This window comes from Rhincodon typus, chromosome 21 (assembly GCF_021869965.1).
Source record: "Rhincodon typus isolate 14 chromosome 21, sRhiTyp1.1, whole genome shotgun sequence".
In the NCBI taxonomy this organism is placed as follows: Eukaryota; Metazoa; Chordata; class Chondrichthyes; order Orectolobiformes; family Rhincodontidae; genus Rhincodon; species Rhincodon typus.
The window spans coordinates 45,333,235-45,354,042 of NC_063352.1; positions in this window are offsets into that span (position 1 = coordinate 45,333,235).

Here is a 20,808-nt window from a genome sequence, read left to right on the forward strand (position 1 = left end):
GGGTGGATAGCCATGGGAAATGCAGGGTTACTGGCTTTGGTCTGGGTGGCCTGCTGTTGGGTGGGATGGGGGCGCGGGTGCTTGGTGGTGGTGTAGCTGTGGACTTGATGGGCTGAACGGCCTGCTTCCAAACTGTAGGAATTCTATGTGATCTACGCAAAGTGCATTTGTTGCTGGGAAATCCCTGGTTAATGGGGGTAATTTGTGTGAAAATCTACAACAAGCTGTAATGAGTTGGCCTCCTGTTTACATAACCCATGGCGTTTATTTCCAATGAGGGAAGGAAAAAAACAGTTTTAAGAAAGGAAGTCACACCTGTTAATGAATGTCCTGTTTGTACAGCAAGTCTGCTTTAAGATGTATCAGACAATTCAGAGTGGTGTGTGTGCGCCTTTGCAAGTTTTACTGGCTTTCCCTCAGCCAAGAGAATGAAAATAACACTGGGGGTAAATGCATCTTAACTTGCAGGAGGGTGTGGGTGTTGATGGGGGTGGGGTCAGTCTGGTGTTAAATGGCTTAAATGGGAGAATGTTTGGTAACCAGTCCACAGATGTACCAACATCTGTATTTAGACAGCTTGTCCTGGAATTGTAGTCTTTCTGAAATGGGGTAAGAGATATGTATGGGACCCCTGTGGAATCCCCATCAAAGCAAGGTCTGAGGGAACTGCCTGGGAAGTTTTCCCTTCACCTGAACACCTCTGGAAATATCTGTTTAAATCAGAGTGTTTGAAGGATTCCAACGCAGTTCAGTAAATAGTTACTCAGGACATGTTAGTATTGAATACATAGTCTAACTCTTGAGCAACTATTCAGTAAAGTCCCTGACTTATCTCTCACCTCACCTAATGCACCTTCCCCAGACCCCTTACAGCCCCCCAGACCCAGACCCCACCTTCTCTCGGAACCTGACACTACTTCCTGGGACCTGAGACAACCCTCTACTCCTGAGATCCTAGCACTCCTGGGAACTGACACCAGGCCCCAATGCCCGGACCTGGTTTCTGTGTCTGCTGCTTCCCCAGGAAGCAAGAAGGCAAGTGAATCTACAGTGGAAAGGAATCAGGGCAGTAACCTTTCAGCTGGCTTGCAATGCCCAGCAGGTTGACATCAGCAGCTCACTTAGCAGCAACAGGGGCCCCTGGTATCACCCAAAGCCCCCTTCATCTACTCTTTATGGAGCTTACAGAGTAAGATCTGGGAATTTCTCATGGCACAGTACCCACATTCTTGGCTTTTGAACCTCTGTGGCTATTGCCTTACCCTAAATACTTGTCCTGCTGAGCTAAGTGGGCCAGTATCTCTCGTACCCACCTCTAGTACCAAACAACATGGAAGCCCACTGCCTGATAAGTCACGCACTTGCACTCCCATAGGATCCCTACAGTGCAGAAAGTGGTCGTTTGGCCCATCGAGTCCACACCAACCCTCCGAAGAGCATCCCATTCAGCTGCAGCGGCCCACCCCCCCGCTCAGTCCCTGTAACTCTGCATTTCCCTTGGCTAACCCACCTAGTTTGCACATCCCTGGACGCTATGGGACAATTGAGCATGGTCAATCCACCCTAACCTGCACACCTTTGGACTGTGGGAGGAAACCGGAGAACCCGGAGGAAACCCCTGCAGACACGGGGAGAACGTGCAAACTCCACACAGACAGTCGCCCGAGGGTGGAATTGAACCCGGATTTGTCATGCTTTCCCTGTTAGTCAGGTACTCTTGTACAATTGCTTCCATTTCTGACAGCATCTAGGTGCCACCTCAGTTTTGCATATGGCCTGCTCACTATATAGTACTGGCCTTGCACAAACCCAGAGCTCTGCTTCTGCTTAGCATTGGGCTACATACTACAGCCATTGACATCAGGAGTGAGCTAGTGGATTGTATGCCTGTTGTAGCACTTCTATTGGGCAAGGGGGAATCAAGTGTTATAAACCCCCCTGCCCAGTCTTCTGGGGTATTTGCATTTTCTGGTCACCTATCAACTTTGTGAGGTTCTTATACGCAATTTCTGCCTGCTGCATTTGTTACCATAGCAACAATGATTACAACGCTGGCACAATTCAATTCCTGTGAAATGCTGCGGGACGATGAAATGTTCTAGTGATGCACAGGTTAACTGTCGTCTTTGTTTGAGATGTCCACCAGTTGACCCTAACCCTAAAGGAAACACCAAGTCAGCCCTTACGCATCATCCAAAGGATTTTAAATCAATAACATGGAGTAGTCAATAAAAGTTTGAGAAATTGTCAATCACACCCAGTTTACTCCGTCCCACTTAGAGATTCAAAATTTGTCAAAAAGAATTACTTGTGGATCAAAATGGTGAAATGCAATGTAATATTACAGAGAGATAAGGGAAAAATAGAAATATGTTTTCTGGGGGATTAATAGAATGACTGAACTGTAAAACTGTTTCTTTGAACTATTGGCACCAGGACTTTTGGTTCTATCTTTGATAACAGCTCCCCGAAGGCAGATTCCAATGCCTGACTGCTGTTCAATGTCGATAACATGAACATGAAGGCCAACAGCTTCTAGCTGTTTACTTGTAGTTGTTCATTAATGTCCTTTCGGAGAGGGAAATCTGCCATCCTTACCTGGTCTGGCCTACATGTGACTCCAGATCCCACAGCAATGTGGTTGCCCATTGGGCAGTTTGGAAAGCGTAATGAGTGCTGATCCAATCTGTGATGCCCACACCCCATGAACGAATAACCTTTTAACCTAGTAAAATGTCCCAAGGTATTTGACAAGTCTGGTATCAATCAAGCTTTACACCGAACAACATGAAGAGATACAAGAGCAAGTTTGATCTATCAGGTAGATTATTAAGGAGCACGGATTTAGAAACAAGTTGAGAACAAAACCCTAACTGGGTGATGGTGAACAGGACTTGGTGTGTTAACAGCATGGGCAGCAAAGATTCGGTTGACTTCAAATTTCCAGATTGTAGACTGTGAGATGGGTTACAACAGTGGCTCAGTGGTTAGCACTGCTGCCTCACAGCGCCAGGGACCTGGGTTCGATTCCACCCTCGGGTGACTGTCTGTGCAGAGTTTGCACGTTCTCCCTGTGTCTGCGTTGGTTTCCTCCCACAGTCTAAAGATATGCAGGTTAAGAGGATGGGCTATGCTAAATTGCCCGTAGTGTCTAGGGATACATGGATTAGGTGCTAATGTGGGGTTACAGTAATAAGGTGGGGGTTTGGGTTTGGGTTTGGGTGGGATGCTCTTTGGAGAGTCAGTGTGGGTCAAATGATCTGCTTCCACACTGTAGGGATTCTATGATGTCTGTGGATGGTTTTGGTCTCCTGACTTAGGGAAGGAGTCAAATTGTACTGGAAGGATATTGGAGAAGATTCACTGGGTTGATTCCTTTGATGAAGAGCTTGTTTTATGAGGAATGTTTGGATGTATGCTTGACCAAGATTAGTTAGCTTGACAGAATAGTTGCTGAGAAGTTTGTTCCCCTCGCAGTGGAATCTAGAGCCGGTGGGGAGAGGCACAGATTAAAAATAGGGGCACTCTCACAGCATTAGTAGCAATGAGAAGAGCGATTGTTGACCAATGTAATTCTTTCCTTCAGAGAGTAATAGCAGCTAAGCCATTGATAATGTTCAAGGCTGAAATAGACATCTGCTCCATAAGATGTCAGAGGTTATGGGGATGGGTGGATTGAGAAGGTTTAGCACCAATGTGGAGAACAGGCCATTAGCAGATTAATCATATCTTATAGATTATTGGTGCAGGCTTGTCGGGTCAATTGGCCTTTTTTCTGTCCTTATTGATGATGGAAATGTATTATAATGTCGGAGAAGACTTGCAGAAGGATTAAGGCCTGAATCAAAACTGAATGCAAAAATTGCTGGAAAAGCTCAGCAGGTCAGGGCAGCAGAGATAACATCTCAGATCAATGACCTTTCATCAGAACTGGAGGAAGGTGGAAATATAGATGTTTTCAAGCCAGTGAAAGGGCCCTGGGGAGGGAAAGATGGCAGGAAGAACAAGAGGGTAGAGAAAGGGCAGAGAGCAGGAGGAATTAACTGACAAAACTCATCAACAATGCAACAGCCAAAGACATGGCAATGTAGATGTCTGCATTTATTGTCAACCCCAATGCCACTGAGCATGCAAGATCACTTCACCTCAAAGTGATGTAGCTGCAGCTGCTAGGAACAAAGATGCCACTGCCCATGTCATCACACTTGGTGCTGTTTGAATCCAGTGCCTGAATTGTCATCCAGCATTGAGGTAAGCCCCCAGCCTGTGGATGGTAACAGGGATGGGAGGAACTGTGGCAACAATGCTGCTAAGATCCCAGGACCACAACCTGTCAACCTGCAACTGCATTACAGAGAGAAATATTACTGCTTCACTTAACAGCCAAAACAGCTTTGTATACTCCCCACCATCCGGTCTACAGTGCCTGCTGTCAAAGCAGATACAGGCAAAGAACTTTGCCCTTGCCCAAAAAAGTGTTTAACTGACATTTTAGCGTTTATTTTACTAAACAGACCTTAGTAGATTGGAGATAGCAAGAACTGCCGATGCTGGAGTCAGAGATAATGCAGTGTGGAGCTGGAGGAACACAGCAGGCCAGGCAGCATCAGAGGAGCAGGAAAGCTGACATTTCAGGTTTACACCCTTCATCAGAACCTCAATAGATAATATTTTTTCCTTTATTCCTTCACAGGATGAGGGTGTTGCTGACCAGGCGGCATTTATTGCCCGTCCCTAATTGCCCAAAGTGCAGTTCAGAATCGACCACATTGCTGTGGGTCTGGAGTCACATGTAGGCCAGATCAGGCATTACCACCACTCAATTTCCCATTGTCAATATTCTTGCATTTACCATTCAGCAGAAACTGAAATACATCATCCATATAATTACACTATCTGCAAGAGCAGGTCAGATGTCAGACCATGCAAGGATGGCAGCTTCCTTCCCTAAAGGACATAAGTGAACCAGATGGAACATCATTAGATTTGTAATTCCAGATATTTTATTGAATTCAAATTATACCATCTGCCCTGGAGGGATTCAAAGCCGGGTTCCCAGGACATTATCTGGGTCTCTGGATTAACAGTCCAGCGATAATACCACTAGGCCATTGCCTCCCCTGAAGAAGCAAAAGCTGAGTCTGAATGTGGTATGAATTGCTACATTGCAACAACACCTGACAGCAACACGAATATGAATGTGAATAATTAAAAATGTTAAGAACAGCCCAGCAAATTAAAACAAATAGAAAACGAACAGAGGAGAATCACGCAGAACAAAAAGGGAACCAGAAGTTATGATCTTTCATTGTTGATCTTGACTTTGCATCCAGAAGGCTGAAGGGGCTTGATTCACAAGTTAAGGTGCTGTTCCGGAAGCTTGTGTCGAGCTTCACTGGAGCTGGCTGTGAACTGGAAGGTTCCCATGGGAGCGAATTGGAGACTCGAAATGACAAGCAGAAACTCAGGGTCGTGCATGATCTGCAAAGTGATCTCCCAGCCTATGTTTGGTCTTTCCAAAGTACAGACCAATGTAACAGCCAGCAATAAGTACAGAATGCTAATTAAGGGGCCAGGATCTTGAAGCAGAGACTAGGATTATGGTTTACTGTGCAGTAATGATCTCTACCCTATTTTTATTATTTGTTCGAGAGATGTGAATGTCCCTGGCTAGGCCAGCATCTATTGCCCATTCATAATTGCTTCGTAAAGCTGCTTTTTGCAGTCAATGGAATGCAAGGATACGCGCAGTGCTGCTAGGAAGGGAGTTCAAGTTTTTTACCTAGTGACAGTGAAGGAGCAGCAATACATCTCCATGTCAGGATGGTGTGTGCTTTGGAGCGGAACTTGTTGTTGGTGGTGTTCTCATGTCTCTGCTGCCCTAATCCTTTCTTTTTTATGTTGTTGGATCAACTAAGGCAAGGGGAGATTGTTATATTGCATTCTCGACTTGTAGATAATGGACAGGGACTGGAGAGTCTTTAGGTGAGATACTTGCCATGGAAAGCCCAGCCTCTGACCTGCTCTTGCAGATAGTGTAATTATATGGATGATGTATTTCAGTTTCTGCTGAATGGTAAATGCAAGGATATTGACAATGAGAAATTGAGTGGTGGTAATGCCATTAAATATCAAGGGGAGAGGATTAGATTTTCTCTTATTGTAGATTGTCATTGCTTGGCGCTTGTATGACATGAATGTTACTTGCCACCTGGATTTTATTTCGATATGACAAAAACAAAATGCAGGCCTGCAACTAGAAAATAGAGGGCAAGCACAAACAGAAATTGTTGGAAAAACTCAGCAAGGTCTGGCAGCATCTGTGGTGAGAAATAAGAGTTAATGTTTTGGGTCTGGTGACCCTTCCTCAGAGCTCTCATAATAGAAGGCAAGCATTTAATTTTGGAATGGGTGGAGAGAGACATCTTCACCAAACCATAGCTACTTGCTTTGCAGACTAAACCATTAATGATTTCAAGAAGCGATCACTTAAAATATCATCTGCTTTCAGCAACGAGGGCCTTAGCTCATTGAATTCATTCAAGTCTTCTCTTTAAAAATCTCTTCAAAAATCTCCTGAGGAAGTTTTGTTGAAATGAAACTTGCACTTCAAAGTTTCAATGACAGAAAATGTTATTTGCAGCGCACAAAATAAACCAGGCTGAAGCATTCACAACAATATTCAACCAGAAAAGAGCCAAGTCGATGATCCAGCTCAGTCTCCTCCAGAGGTTTCTAGAATCACACATGCCACTGTCTATCCAATTTAGTTCACTACAGAAGATATTGAGAAAAAACTGGGACCATTGGATACTACAACGGCTATGGCCCTGATAATAATTTAGTAACATACAGAAGATGTTCCTGCAGTGAAGTCCAGTGTCAAGGCCCAGTGTGGACTGGAGACTAAGTGTTGGCATGGACTGACTTGGAAAACTGTTGTTCTGAACTTTTCTTTTTCTCCATTTTATAATTTATTCCTAAAAACTGCAATGTTGGCCTTTTTACTTCTCTGTTTTTCTAATAACTGTAACTGACGAGTAACTGTACTTTTGTACCTAAGATGGTGCCATAAATGTTGACTTGTACACTTTTCACTGTTTTCATTTGATTACATGTGACAATAAAGTTAATTCTAATTCTAATGGGTTTTTTTTTCTATTCGCTTATGGGACATGGGTGTCGCTGGCTGGCGAGCATTTATTCCCTGTCCTTAAACTGAATGGCATGCTAGGCCATTTCAGAGGGCAATTGAGAGTCAGCCACTTTGCTGTGGATCTGGAGGCACATGTAGGCCAGACCAGGTGAGGATGGTAGACTTCCTTCCCTGAAGGACATTGGTTTTCCAATGGTTTCATGGTCTTAATTCCAGGTATATTTTTACTGAATCCAAATGTCACCATCTGCCATGATAGGATTTGAACCTGGATCCTCAGGACATTAGCTGAGTTTCTGAGTTAATAGTCTAGCAATATTACCATTAGGCCATCACCTCCCTGAGTGTACTGCTCCAGAACTTACTGCTTCTCTAACCAAGCTGTTCCAGTTACAACATTGGTATCAAATCTGATAATATGGAAAATTCTGAGGAAGGGTCACCGGTCCCAAAATGTTAACTGATTTCTCTCCACAGAAACTGCCAGACCTGCTGAGCCTTTCCAGCAATTTTTGTTTTGGTTTGCCGTTATTGAATATGGAAAATTTCCCAGGCATGTTCACAAAAAGTAGAAGAAATCCAACCCAGCCAATTACTGGCCCATCAATCTCGATTATCAGTAAAGTGATGGAAGGTGTCATCAACAGTGCTATCAAGCAGCACTTGCTCAGCAATAACCTGCTCAGTGATGCCCAGAGTCTTCACTTCTACTGAAATATAATAACAACCCAGCCTTGACAGCCCTCTGTGGTAAGGAATTCTACAGATTCACGACCTTTTGAGAGAAGTAACTCTTCCTCAACTCTGTCCTAACTGAGTGAGCCCTCATTCTGAGATTATGCCCTCTGGTCCTAGACTCTCCTTCAAGGGAAACAATCTTCCTGCATCTACCCTATCAAATCCACTAAGAATCATAGAACTATAGATTTTATCGAAAATCGATATCGAGGCTGTACCAGATCCTGATGGAATTACCTAGCTAGTCCCATTTTCCAGCCCAATCACAGTAGCCCTTTAAATTTATCACTTGCAAACATATATCCAGTTCTCTTTGAAGCCTCCTATGGAATCCGCCTCCACCATCCTCACAGGAAGCGCATTCCAGATCCTAACAACTCTCTTAGAAAAGAAGTTTCTCCCCATCTTACCCTTAGCTCTCTTGCTAACAATCTTGAAGTTGTGACCTCCCACCCCCTCCAACTCAGTTACTGACATACCAACTAGTGGAAACAGAATATCCTTCTTCACCCTGTCAAAACTGACTATAATTTTGAACACCTCAATAAGGTCAGCTCTTAAACTTCTCTGCTCCAAGGAGAATAAGGCCAATCTCTCTAATCTTTCCTGGTATCTAACATCCCTCATTCCTGGCATCATTCTAGTAAATTTACTTTGAACTCTCGGTAGGGTTTTAATATCCGCCCTTAAACAAGTTGCACAGAACTGAATAAAGTACTCCAAACGTGGTCGTAAAGTCATAGAGTATTGCAGCACAGAAACAGACCCTTTGTTCCAACTTGTCCATGCTAACCAGATATCCTAAATCAATCTAGTCCCATTTGCCAGTATTTGGCCCGTATCTGGCTGAAACCTTCCTATTCATGTACCAATCCAGATGTTTTCAACATGTTGCAATTGTATTTGCCTCCACCATTTCCTCTGGCAGCTAATTCCATACACACACCACCCTCTACATGAAAAAGTTGCCCCTCAGCCTGGCCAATGATTTGTAGAAGTGTAGCATCATTTTCTTGCTTTTATACTCTGTACCTCTGTTCATAAACCCAGGGATCTTATAAGCTTCCTTAAGAACTATTTCAACATGCCTGACCACCTTCAGAGAATCATGAATGTAAACCCTGAGGTCCCTACGCTCCTGTGCTCCCCTCAGAATATTGTACTATTGTATTGTCTCTCCATGTTTCTTCAACCAAAATGCATTGCCTCGCATTTCTCTGCGTTGAAATTCATCTGCTAGGTGTCTACCCATTTGGCCAACTTGTCAATGTCACTCTGCATCATACTCACAGTTCACTATTCTCCCTAGCTTAGTATCATCTAGAAATTTAGAGATTTTGTCTTCAAAGTGTACCCCGAAACTAGAATATCAATTAATACAACACCGATCCCTGGGGAATATCATCTTCAACTTTTCCCCAAGAGTCATAGAGTCACACAACATGGAAACAGACCCTTCGGTCCAACCAGTCCATGCCGACCCATAATCCCAAACTAACCTAGTCCAACCTGCCTGCTCCTGGCCCACATCTCTCCAAACTTTTCCTATTCTGCTACAGGAAGGATGTTGTGAAACTTGACAGGGTTTGGAAGAGATTTACAAGGACATTGCCAAGGTCGGAGGGTTTGAGCTATAGGGAGAGGCTGAATGGGCTGGGGCTATTTTCACTGGAACGTTGGAGGCTGAGGGTTGACCTTATAGAGTTTTATAAAATCATGTTGGGCATGGATAGGGTGAGTAGCCGAGATCTTCTCCCTGGGGTGGAGGAACTCCAAAACTAGAGGGCATAGGTTTAAGATGAGAGGAGAAAAATATAAAAGGGACCTAAGGGGCAATTTCTTCAAACAGAGGGTGGTGCGTGTATGGAACAAGCTGCCAGAGGAAGTGGTGGAGGCTGGTACAATTATAACATTTAAAAGGTATCTGGATGGGTATATGATTAGGAAGCATTTAGAGGGATATGGGCCAAATGCTAGCAAATGGGGCTAGTTCAGTTTAGGAAACCTGGTTGACATGGACGAATTGGACTGAAGGGTCTGTTTCCATGCTGTATGGCTCTATGACTCTATGCATTCCCAATTAAACTGCCCCAGTTCAAATTTTAGACCCTTAACATCTGCCCTTTTCAAGTCTGGGATCTTTCCAACTTAATATTTCTACTCCCATATTCCTCCCTGACTCTGACGTCCTCCAATTGGCCTACCTCATTTCCTCAGACCAGATCCAGCACAGCCCCTTCCCGAGTAGGACTGGAAATGTAGTGTTCCAGAAAGTTACCCTGCACACATTGCAGGAATTTCTGCCCTTCTGTAATCCGCAGTTTACCTATTTGGCTATCTACCCTAAGGTAATTGAAATCACCAACCAAAACACCCAAACTTGTTCTGCAGATTTCCATAGCCTGCTGACAAATGCCCTCTTCTACTTCCTTCCCATGATTTGGAGTTCTATAATAAATACCAAACGAGGTCACTGCTCCCTTTCTGTTTCTCACCTCCACCATACAGATTCTAATTCAGGAAGTGCAGCTTGTTTCAAGGGCAATGTTACTAACTCAGACCAAGACTGCTGCACCTCCTTTACTTTTACAATCCCTGTTTCTACTAAAAGCCTGGGATGTTAAGTATCCAATCCTATCAATGCTACTATGACATACTCCCCAGAACAATTTCTGCTTTCAGTTCCCATGATTTCGTTGACTGGTGAGATAGGCTCAAGGGGCTGAACTGTCTACTCCCATTACTATGTTCTACATTCCTAGAATCCCACAATATTCGCCAAGCATATCAAGGGGAACAGAATAACCTGGGAAGAAATATGGACTATGTCTATATGGACTTCAGCAAGGCCTTCGAGAAATGTTCCGCATGGAAGTCTAGTTAATGAGGTTAGGTCACATGGAATCCAGGGAGAGCTATCTAAGTGAATGCAAAATTGGCTTGAAGGTAGGAGACAGAAGGTGGGGGTGGAGGATTGTTTTTTTTGGACTGTAGGCCTGTGACCAGCAGTGTTGGATCCAAAGCTTTTTGTCATTTATATAAATGAATTGTCTGTAAATATAGAAGGAATGGTTACTAACTTTGCAGATGACACCAAAATTAGTGGTGCAGTGGACAGTGAAGAAGATTATCTCAGAGTACAATGGAACCTTGATCAGATGGGTCAATGGGCCAAGGAGTGGCAGATGGAGTTTAATTTCGATAAATGTGAGGTGCTGCATTTTGGAAAGGCAAATCAGGGCCCTTAATGGGCTGGGGCTATTTTCACTGGAACGTTGGAGGCTGAGGGTTGACCTTATAGAGGTTTATAAAATCATGTTGGGCATGGATAGGGTGAGTAGCCGAGATCTTCTCCCTGGGGTGGAGGAACTCCAAAACTAGAGGGCATAGGTTTAAGATGAGAGGAGAAAAATATAAAATAAAGAGATCTCAGGTGGGGCTGTACTGGACATTGGTTAGGCCACTTTTAGAATACTGTGTTCAATTCTGGTCTTTCTTTTATAGGAAAGACGTTGTTTAACTTGAACGGGTGCAGAAAAGATTTACAAGGATGTTGCTGGGGTTGGAAGGTTTGAGCTATAGGGACAGGCTCAATAGGCTGGGGCTATTTGAGGGCTGACCTTATAGAAGTTTTTAAAATTATGAGGGGCATGAATAGGGTGAGTAGCCAATTTTTCATGCAGCTGGTGGTACATATATGGAATGAGCTGCCAGAGGAAGTGTTGGAGGCTGGTACAATTACAACATTTAAAAGGCATCTGGATGGGTATATGAATAGGAAGGGTTTAGAGGGATATGGGCCAAATGCTGGCAAATGGGACTAGATTTATTTAGGATATCTGGTTGGCATTGGACCAAAGGGTCTGTTTCCATGCTGTATAGAACTTCCTCTGGCAGCTCATTCCATACACATGCCACCCTCTGCATGAAAAATTTGCCCCTTAGGTCCTTTTTGAATCTTTTCCCTCTCACCTTAAACCTACGCTCTCTAGTTTTGGACTCCACTACCCTGGGGAAAAGACCAGTCACAGGTCAATACAGGTCAAATTCCTTCCCCTGAAAGTTTGCATCAAGATCATCTTAGGAACAGGAAACAAATAGTTAAATTAGATTGGTAATTAAATGGTAAACAAGAGATATCTGTAAGTTGTATGGAATTCTGAATGTTGCGCAACATATTCGTTAAGGAGGGAGGAGTATATTAGCACTCTTTTGTGGCCATTTGTATACATCTACCAAAATAAACTGATTTTAGCTTAACGTTGCCTTTCAGGTACTGCAATTTGTTTTCATCTGTCCTGCAAAGATATCACAGCAATCACTGTTGTAGGAGCCAAAATATGCAACTTGCACACAGCAAGATTATAATGGTCAGGTCATATGTTTTCTCACTGGTTTTGACTGAGGGTTAAATATTAGCTGGGTCACTGGCCAGAACCCTTTCTGTTCTTTAAAATGGATATTGTCTATCCACCTAAAAGGGCAGATGGTCTCTCAACTTCATTTCTCATCTGAGGGACAGCACCTCCAACAATGCTGCACTCCCTTAGTTCTCAAACTAAAATTTTAGAGTAGGAGCTGAAACCCATAGCATGTGCCACCCACTTAGTAACAGCTAACACAATGTCATTAATCTAAGATTGTCATTATCAAACTAATAGGAAATTCAGGAGAAATTTCGGAAAGCAATAGTGAGGTTGAGGTGAATAGTACAAAAGTGATGTAAATAGAAGATAAATACAGACTTGAGGTGAAAAGGTATAGAACATTTTGTGGACAAAGTTAGATGTAAAGTGGTGGAAGCAGGCTCGGTGGCACAGATCTGTTGGGCCAGTAGCCTATTTCTGTTCTGTGACTCCTGTGTAATTCTCAACCGCAAATGTACCTGGATCTGTTTTCTTTCAAAGAAAATATTTTTATTATTTGCACTTAGCAGTGTTGGTAATCAGCATACAGAAGGGCAGTACTAAAGTATAAGTCAGGTAGAGCAAGGAGGCAGAGAATGAATAGGAGATCAGGAGAAAATAAAGGAAAATGAAGAATATTTGACAAGACGGTGACAAAGAAATAGGAAAGAATGCAATTGCATAGTAACACAGGCAGAGACTGGACCTCTCAAGAGTCTGCTTATGTTACCAGACTTGCTGTTTATAAACTCGTAACTGGGACAAAATCCTGGAATTTACTCCTTGACAGCACTGTGGATGCACCTGCACCAAATGAATTGCAGCAGTCGAAAACAGTACTTCTCCACAAACTTCTCAAGGGCAACTTGTGATGGGCAACAAACTTTGGCCTTTTCAACAAGGCCCAAATCCTTTCAAAGAATTTTTAAAAAAAGTTACCTGGCATTTCCTATAACGTTGGGCAGTCACTGCAAAATGCCTACGCCAGCTGCCATTCCAATATCTACTTCCTTCACCCGGAACCAGGGGTGAAGGCTGGAACAATTACAACATTTAAAAGGCATCTGGATGGGTATATGAATAGGAAGGGTTTAGAGGGATATGGGCCAAATGCTGGCAAATAGGACTAGAGTAATTTAGAATGTTGGTTGACTTGGAAAAGATAGACTGAAGGATCTGAGTCTGTGCTGTGCAACTCAATGGCTGTATGAATAGGGCACATTAGGGAATAAGGGAGAAATTTGTAAGTGGAACCAGAGCATATTGGTAGAGTGGTAAGTGAGTTGTTCACATCAGTCTTTACTCAGCTGAAGGAGAATATAGGTACAGAATTTGAGAAGATTGACACCATCCAGGACAAAGCAGCCCACTTGATTGGCACTACATCCACAAGCATCCACTCCCTGCACCACCGACGGTCAGTAGCAGCAGCGTGTACCGTCTAAAGATGCACTGCAGAAATTCACCAAAGATCCTCAGACAGCACCTTCCAAACCCACGACCATTTCTATCTAGAAGGACAAGGGCAGCAGACATATAGGAACACCACCACCTCCAAGTTCCCCTCCAAGCAACTCACCATCCTGACTTGGAAATATATCACCATTCCTTCTGTCGCTGGGTCAAAATTCTGGAATTCCCTCCCTAAGAGCATTGTGGGTCAATCCACAGCAGGAGGACTGCAGTGATTCAAGAAGGCAGCTCACCACCACCTTCTCAATGGGGGCAACTAGGGATGAGCAAGAAATCTTGGCCAGCCAGTGACACCCACATGGATAGAACAAAAGAAGATGATGGACTGTGAGGTTCTTGAGCATGTTTGATATTGGAAGTGAGGAGCTGTTGGACGTTTCGGTGGGTTTAAAAAAACCTCAAGCCCAGATGAATTGTGTATCAGACTGCTTTGGGAGAAGAGACAGGACATGACAGGGGTCTTGACCCAATACTTTAATTCATTACTGGCCACAGGGGCCAGAGGACTGGAGGACAGTGAAAGTGGCTCCATTTTGCAAGAGAGAGGGACCAGGGAACTACAGACCAGTGAGCCTGGGTTGAAGAATTTCAGTGATGAAGATGGGCTGGATAAACTCAGGTTGTTTTCTTTGGAGCAGAGAGGGGGCACCTGGTAGAGGTCTATAAGATTATGAGGGACATGGAAACAGTGAATAGAAAGCAATTGTTCCCCTTAGCTGTAGGATCAATAGCAAAGGGGCATAATATTAAGGAGGCAGAAGCTAAGGGTAAAAGTTTTATTCAGCCAGAGGGTGAGGCAGGTAACTGCACAACATTTAAAAAATACTTGGATGAACATTTGAAACATCGTAAGATACAAGGCCATGGGGCAGGCGCAGGAAAGTGGGATTAGTGATGATTTAATGTGGTTTCAGCAATACAGACTTGATGAGCCAAAGAACCTCTTCTACCTGATTCTATAAATAATCCATGCATGGAGCAAAAGGATGTTAATAAGTGGAGCCAGAGGAAATGGGTGATTTCCTTAACAAATACTTTGCATCAGCATTTCAAAGGAAAAGGACATGGTGGATGATGAGTCTAGAGAGGAGTACGTTGATATCCTAGGGCATGCCAACTTAAAAAGGGAGGAGGTGCTGGGTGTTTTGAAAAACATTAAGGTAAATCAATCTCCAGATCCTGATGAGACATATCCCAGAATGCTGAGGTAGGCTGCTGAGGAAGTCATTGGGGCCTTATATCTTTGTACCCTCTTTAGTCACAGGAGAGGAGCCAGAGGACTGGAGAACAGCCAACACTGTTCCTTGGTTTAAGAAAGGCAACAGGCATAATCTGGGAATTTACAGATCGGTGAGCCTTATGTCAGTGGTAAGGAAATCATTGGAGAAGATTCTTAGGGATAAGATTTACTTACATTTGGAAAAGTTTGGGAAGGTCATGTCTCACAAACTTGTTTGAGTTTTTGGAGGAAGTGACAAAGTTAATTGATGAAGGCAGGATGGTAGATGTTGTCTATAACAATTTTAGCAAGGCCTTTGACCAGGTCCCTCGTGGCAAGCTGATTCAAAAGGTGAAGTCACATGGGATCCACAGTGAGCTAATAAGATGGATACAGAACTGGCTTAGTCATAGAAAACAGACAGTAGCGGTGGAAGGGTATTTTTCTGACTGGAGATCTGTGACCAGTGGAGTTCCACTGGGATCAGTGCCGGGACCTATGTTGTTTGTGATATATATAAATGATTTTGAGGAGAATGTAGGTGGCCTGATTAGTAAGTTTGTGGATGACAAAAAGACTGGGGGAGCAGCGGATAGTGAGGAGGATTACCAGAGGATATAGCAGGATACAGATAGGCTGGAGACTTGGGTGGAGAAATGACAGATGGAATTTAATCTCGACAAATGCAAGGTGATGCATTTTGGGAGATCTAACGCAGTCTTCAGTAAATGGCAGAACTCTTAATAGTATCCACATACAGAGGGATCTAGGTGTGCAGATCCACAGTTCCCTGAAAGTGGCATCAACACAGGCAGATAAGGTTGTCAAGAAGGCATATGGCATGTTTGCCTTCATCGATTGGGACGGAGACTATAAAAACTGGCAAGTCATGTTGCAGCTCTATAGAACTTTGGTTAGGCCACATTTGGAATTTTGTGTATAGTTCTAGTCGCCACACTACCAGAAGTATCTGGAGGATTTAGAGAGGGTACAGAAACAGTTTAATAGGATGTTGTCTGGATTTGGAGGTTATTAGCTATGAGGAGAGATTGGGCAAATTTAGTTTGCTTTCACTTGAATGTTAGAGAGGTAATCAAGGGGTGACCTGAACAAGTTTTATGAAATTATGGGAAGGTTTGATAGAATGACTAGTCATAGTCTTTTTCCCAGGATAGAAATGTCAATTACTAGGGAGCGTAGGTTTAAGGTAAAAGGTGGAAAGCTTAAAAGAGATGTGAGAAGCAAGTTTTCTGCATAGAGGATGGTAAGTACCTGGAATGCACTTTCAGGGGAGTGATGGAGGCAGATACAATAGTAATGTTTAGGAGGCATCTTGACAGACACATGACTAGACAGAGAATAGAAGAATATGCACCATGTAGAGGCAAGAGGTTTTTAGATTAAAAAGGTGTCATATGCTGGCTGAAGGACCTGTTCCTGCACTGTGCTGTTCTTTCTTCTGCCTGTATCCCTCTGCAGACTCTGTGTCATCCACATCACTTGCCTTCTACCTCTGGATATTTTAGATTTAGATATATTGCAAATTAATATCCTCCAATATCCTAGCATGCAGCATTGCCTTCATTCCTTTGTAATTACCTTTATTTAAGCTTAGCACAATTATTTCTGACTCAAGTTCCTCCATTTCAAAGTGAGCGTTAAATTCTATCATGTTACGGACACTGTTAGAAGAGATCTTTTACTCTGACATTATTTATTCAGCAGGAATTGAACTGGACTCAGTATATAATTATTGTGGTCACAGAGCAGGTCAGAAGCTAGGAATACTGTGGCAAGCAACTCACCTCTTGACTCCCCAAAGCCTGCCCACCATTTACAGGGTATAAGTCAAAACTATGAAGGAATACTCCCCACTTGCCTGGATAAGTGCAGCTCCAAAAATATACAAGAGGCTTGACACCATCCAGGACAAAGCAGCCCACTTGATTGGCACTACATCCACAAGCATCCACTCCCTCCACCACCAACGCTCAGTAGCAGCAGTGTGTGCTATCTACAAGATGCACTGCAGAAATTCACGAAGACTCCCTACCCACCATCACTTCTGTTTAGAAGGACAAGGGCAGAAATCATATGACACCAGATTATAGTCCAACAGGTTTATTTGAAAACACAAGCTTTCAGAGCCTCACTCCTTCTTCAGGTGTTCCTTCACAGTCGCTGGGTCAAAATCCTGGAATTCCTTCCTTATGGCTATTGTGGGTTAACCTACAGCACGTGGAATGCAGTGGTTCAAGAGGCAGTTCATGCTTTTTTACTCATTTGATGAGGAATAGAAGTGTTGCTGGCTACGCTGGCATTTATTGCCCATTCCCTAATTGCCCAGGGGACAATAAAGAGTCAACCACATTGCTGGGGGTCTGGAGTCACACGTGGGCCAAACCAGGTAAGGGTGGCAGTTTCTTTCTGTAAAGGACATCAACGAACCAGATGGGTTTTTCCTGACAATTGACAATAAATTTATGGCCATCATCGGACTTTTGATTCCAGATTTTTGTTGAATTCAAATCCACCATTTGCTGTGGTGGGGTTCAATTCTTGTTCCTCAGAATATTACCTGGATCTCTGGGTTAACAGTCCTGCAATAATTAACTAGGCCATTACTTCCCCATGTCACATGATGCAAGTGGTTGTGGAATTGGAAGGTGCTAATGAGTTTGCATGAATTTCTGCATCTTGTCAATGGTACTTAGCCTAAATCACATGAATGAATAATGCAAGTTACTGGCCGCTCTTTCCAGGCCAGATACTTTTATGAATTGCCCAGAGTTAGGGTTCAGTTTCAGCTGATGTTCCACAGAACTAAGCCGACCCACTGAACTCTCTGCTGTTTCAAAATCGTAGACCTGGAAATTGAAGATTTTACCATGTAATTCCCTTGCATCTGGTACCCATCAGAAAGTGTCCAATAACGTCAGAGAATTTGGTGAGTTCTACTTCAGTTACCCTGATAGTCACCCAGAAAAAGCGAGTGCATTAAAAACCTATTCTAACTGTTGGGTAGCTATTAAACTGAATCCACAACTCCTTACTCGTACTGCCACCCTTGATTCCTTATAACCCCTGGACCTCTCTCTACCATCCCCTGAACAAATAGACACCCCTCAACCCAACATGATTCCGGTCCAAACCTCTATGACCAAAATCCTCTTCTGCTATTTGCCTAAACCCCTAAGCCTTTGTTCCATGTCACCCTATATACCCACAACTGTTTCACCCAACCCCACATCGCCAGTCTAAAAACCCTTCTGCCAACAGCCCCTTTCCCATCACTGGAGTCTTCAACCCCAACCTTGCACACGGACTTCCAAACTCACCAGTCTGACATCCACTAGTTCTTACCCCTCCCTGCTGGGCCCAGCACCAACATCCCAAATCACAACCCTGTCTAATCGCCTCCCTGGCACCTTACTGTCATGGCATTTTGCCCACCTGGCACCCTGCTTACTCAACACTGGCACTCTTGCCTTTTAACCATCTGACCTCCTAATCCTACTTACCTTATTTAACAGGGCTGTCAACGTGTCTAACTGTGCTGTGGACATTTAAGTATCTAACATGGCAATGGCAAGCTGTCAATCTGGAGATTTTACAAAGGTTTTCTTCACGATTGCACTCATGGGTTTCTGGATATACAACATATTGGAATATCTGGACCATAGATTCAGAAAAGGTGTCGAGTTCATTCCCGATGGAGTTATGTGACCAAGCCTCCTTGGTGAAGAGAAGACATTACACTCAAGATACTACGATGAAAGAGCAGCTCTCCGAAAGCTTGTGATCCCAAATAAACCTGTTGGACAATAACCTAGTGTTGTGTGAGTTCTGACTTTGTCCTCAAGATGCTGACATTGCAGACAGCCAATTGTTAATTATTCATTTCAGGGTTCAAGTGGGAAAGTCATTAACATATCATCTTGATGGTTGTGACCTGCAAATCTATTGTGTAACACAGTAAATGTAGGAAAGATGTTGCTGATAACTTGGAAGCTCAAAACTGGGATTACAGTCGAAAGATTATGGGCCAGTTTGGAATGAGATGAGAGAAATGTTTACATGCAGAGAGTTATAATTCTGTGGAATTCTCTGGCAAAGTGAATGGTTGAGGCCAAAACACAGAATTTTTCAAGAAGGTTTTATACATAGTCCTTAGTCCTAAAGCGTCCAAAGAGTACAGGGAGAAAGCGGAAACAGGGTACAAACTTGGATGATCAGCCATTCATATTGAATGACAAAGCATAGTCGAAGGGCTGAATGGCCTACTCCAGCTCTGACTTTCTATGTTTCTATTGGAGAGTGGAGACAACTGTTTATGTTGAAGATTATAAGACAAGAGCAAGAATTCCATACCCATCAGGAATTACCTGGGGAGTGACTATCTGGAAGAATGTGACTTTGGAGAAGGTACCAGAAGGTGATTGTCAAGCCCATTCACATGATTATAACAGACATATTCGTGGATTGCTGACTGTGTTTTTGAGATATTCATTATATTAATAATTACAGTGTTTGTGATATATTAAATCAGTCTCTCATTAACACATAATCAATTCCAATAAAGCTCAATAACTTCTGGATCATCCCTTTCCCTGGCAGAATGTCCTGTTCTTGGTTGGTGACATCGCTTACCCTGGTATCAGAGAGGCAACGTTACACTCAGGAATCATGTTGGGGTTGCAGAAATATCTGACGATGACACTTGGTGCCAAATCCCTTATTATCATGTCATTTTGACTCTTTCCCTCACCAATGTGTGCTGTCAATCTTCCAAACTGTTGGGAATTTGATTCTGACTGGATTCCCCGAAGGAGCAGTCATTCTCCCAGGATTCAAAATAGAGTCGGACTTGGTAAACTTTAATTAATAAGTTATCAGTGGACTGACTGAGAAATGGATACTGAATGTTCATCTCACTGTGTCTTTAGATGTTTGTTTAAGGTTTACATGAAAGTTGAATAAAGAGTCTGACAATTGTAAGGTAATGTTGATTCTTTATTGGATTTCTAAGCAGAAGGAGGAAAATACATGGAGATAGTTGCAGAAATTGTATTAGAATTAGCAGACAGAAAGGAGTGTTTTTTCAAAAATTCATCAGCTTTATTTTAGCATAAGCTGTGAGACAATTCCTTAAGAGCTGAGAGCTTTTGATTATGATGAATTGCATTTCTTGATGGAAGATGAAAGGTTTCTTTCATTGCGGATTTAATGGTACTGCTTCGAAATGGCATCAACCACCACATTAAAAAAATTCTCCCAAATGCAATGGATCTCAGGACTGAAGCCTGTCTTTTTGTGACAGGCCATTGAGATGAGAATGCAGTCAGTCAGCAACTAGAAAGAGAAACAGAAATAAAAAGCATTGATTTAATTGGAAACAAAGTGTGCACCAATAGGTTAAACTGAAAACTTACTGCAGCTTAGAATGTTGTCAGAAACACTTTTAAGAGAAAGTTGAGGAGGAATTAATCCTCTCGGAGGGAAGTGATTATGTGAAGTTCTTTTACCACAGAGGGCTTTCAAGGCTGGGTCATTAGGTGCACTTGAGGCAGAGGTACGCAGATGTTTAATCAGTAAGGGTTGTGGGGAAAGGGCAGGAACGTGGTGTTGATGATGATCAGACCAGCCTTGATCTCCTTGCAGAATGCGATAGGCCAAGTGGCCCGCGTCTATTCCTACGTTTTATGGTCATTAGGATGCAGGGAGTCTGGCACAAGTTGGCAGCCAGACACAAGGGGTACAATGTAGCCACTGCCCTCAAAGTGTAGCCTGAGATGCTGGTGCTAGCTGCCCAAGAT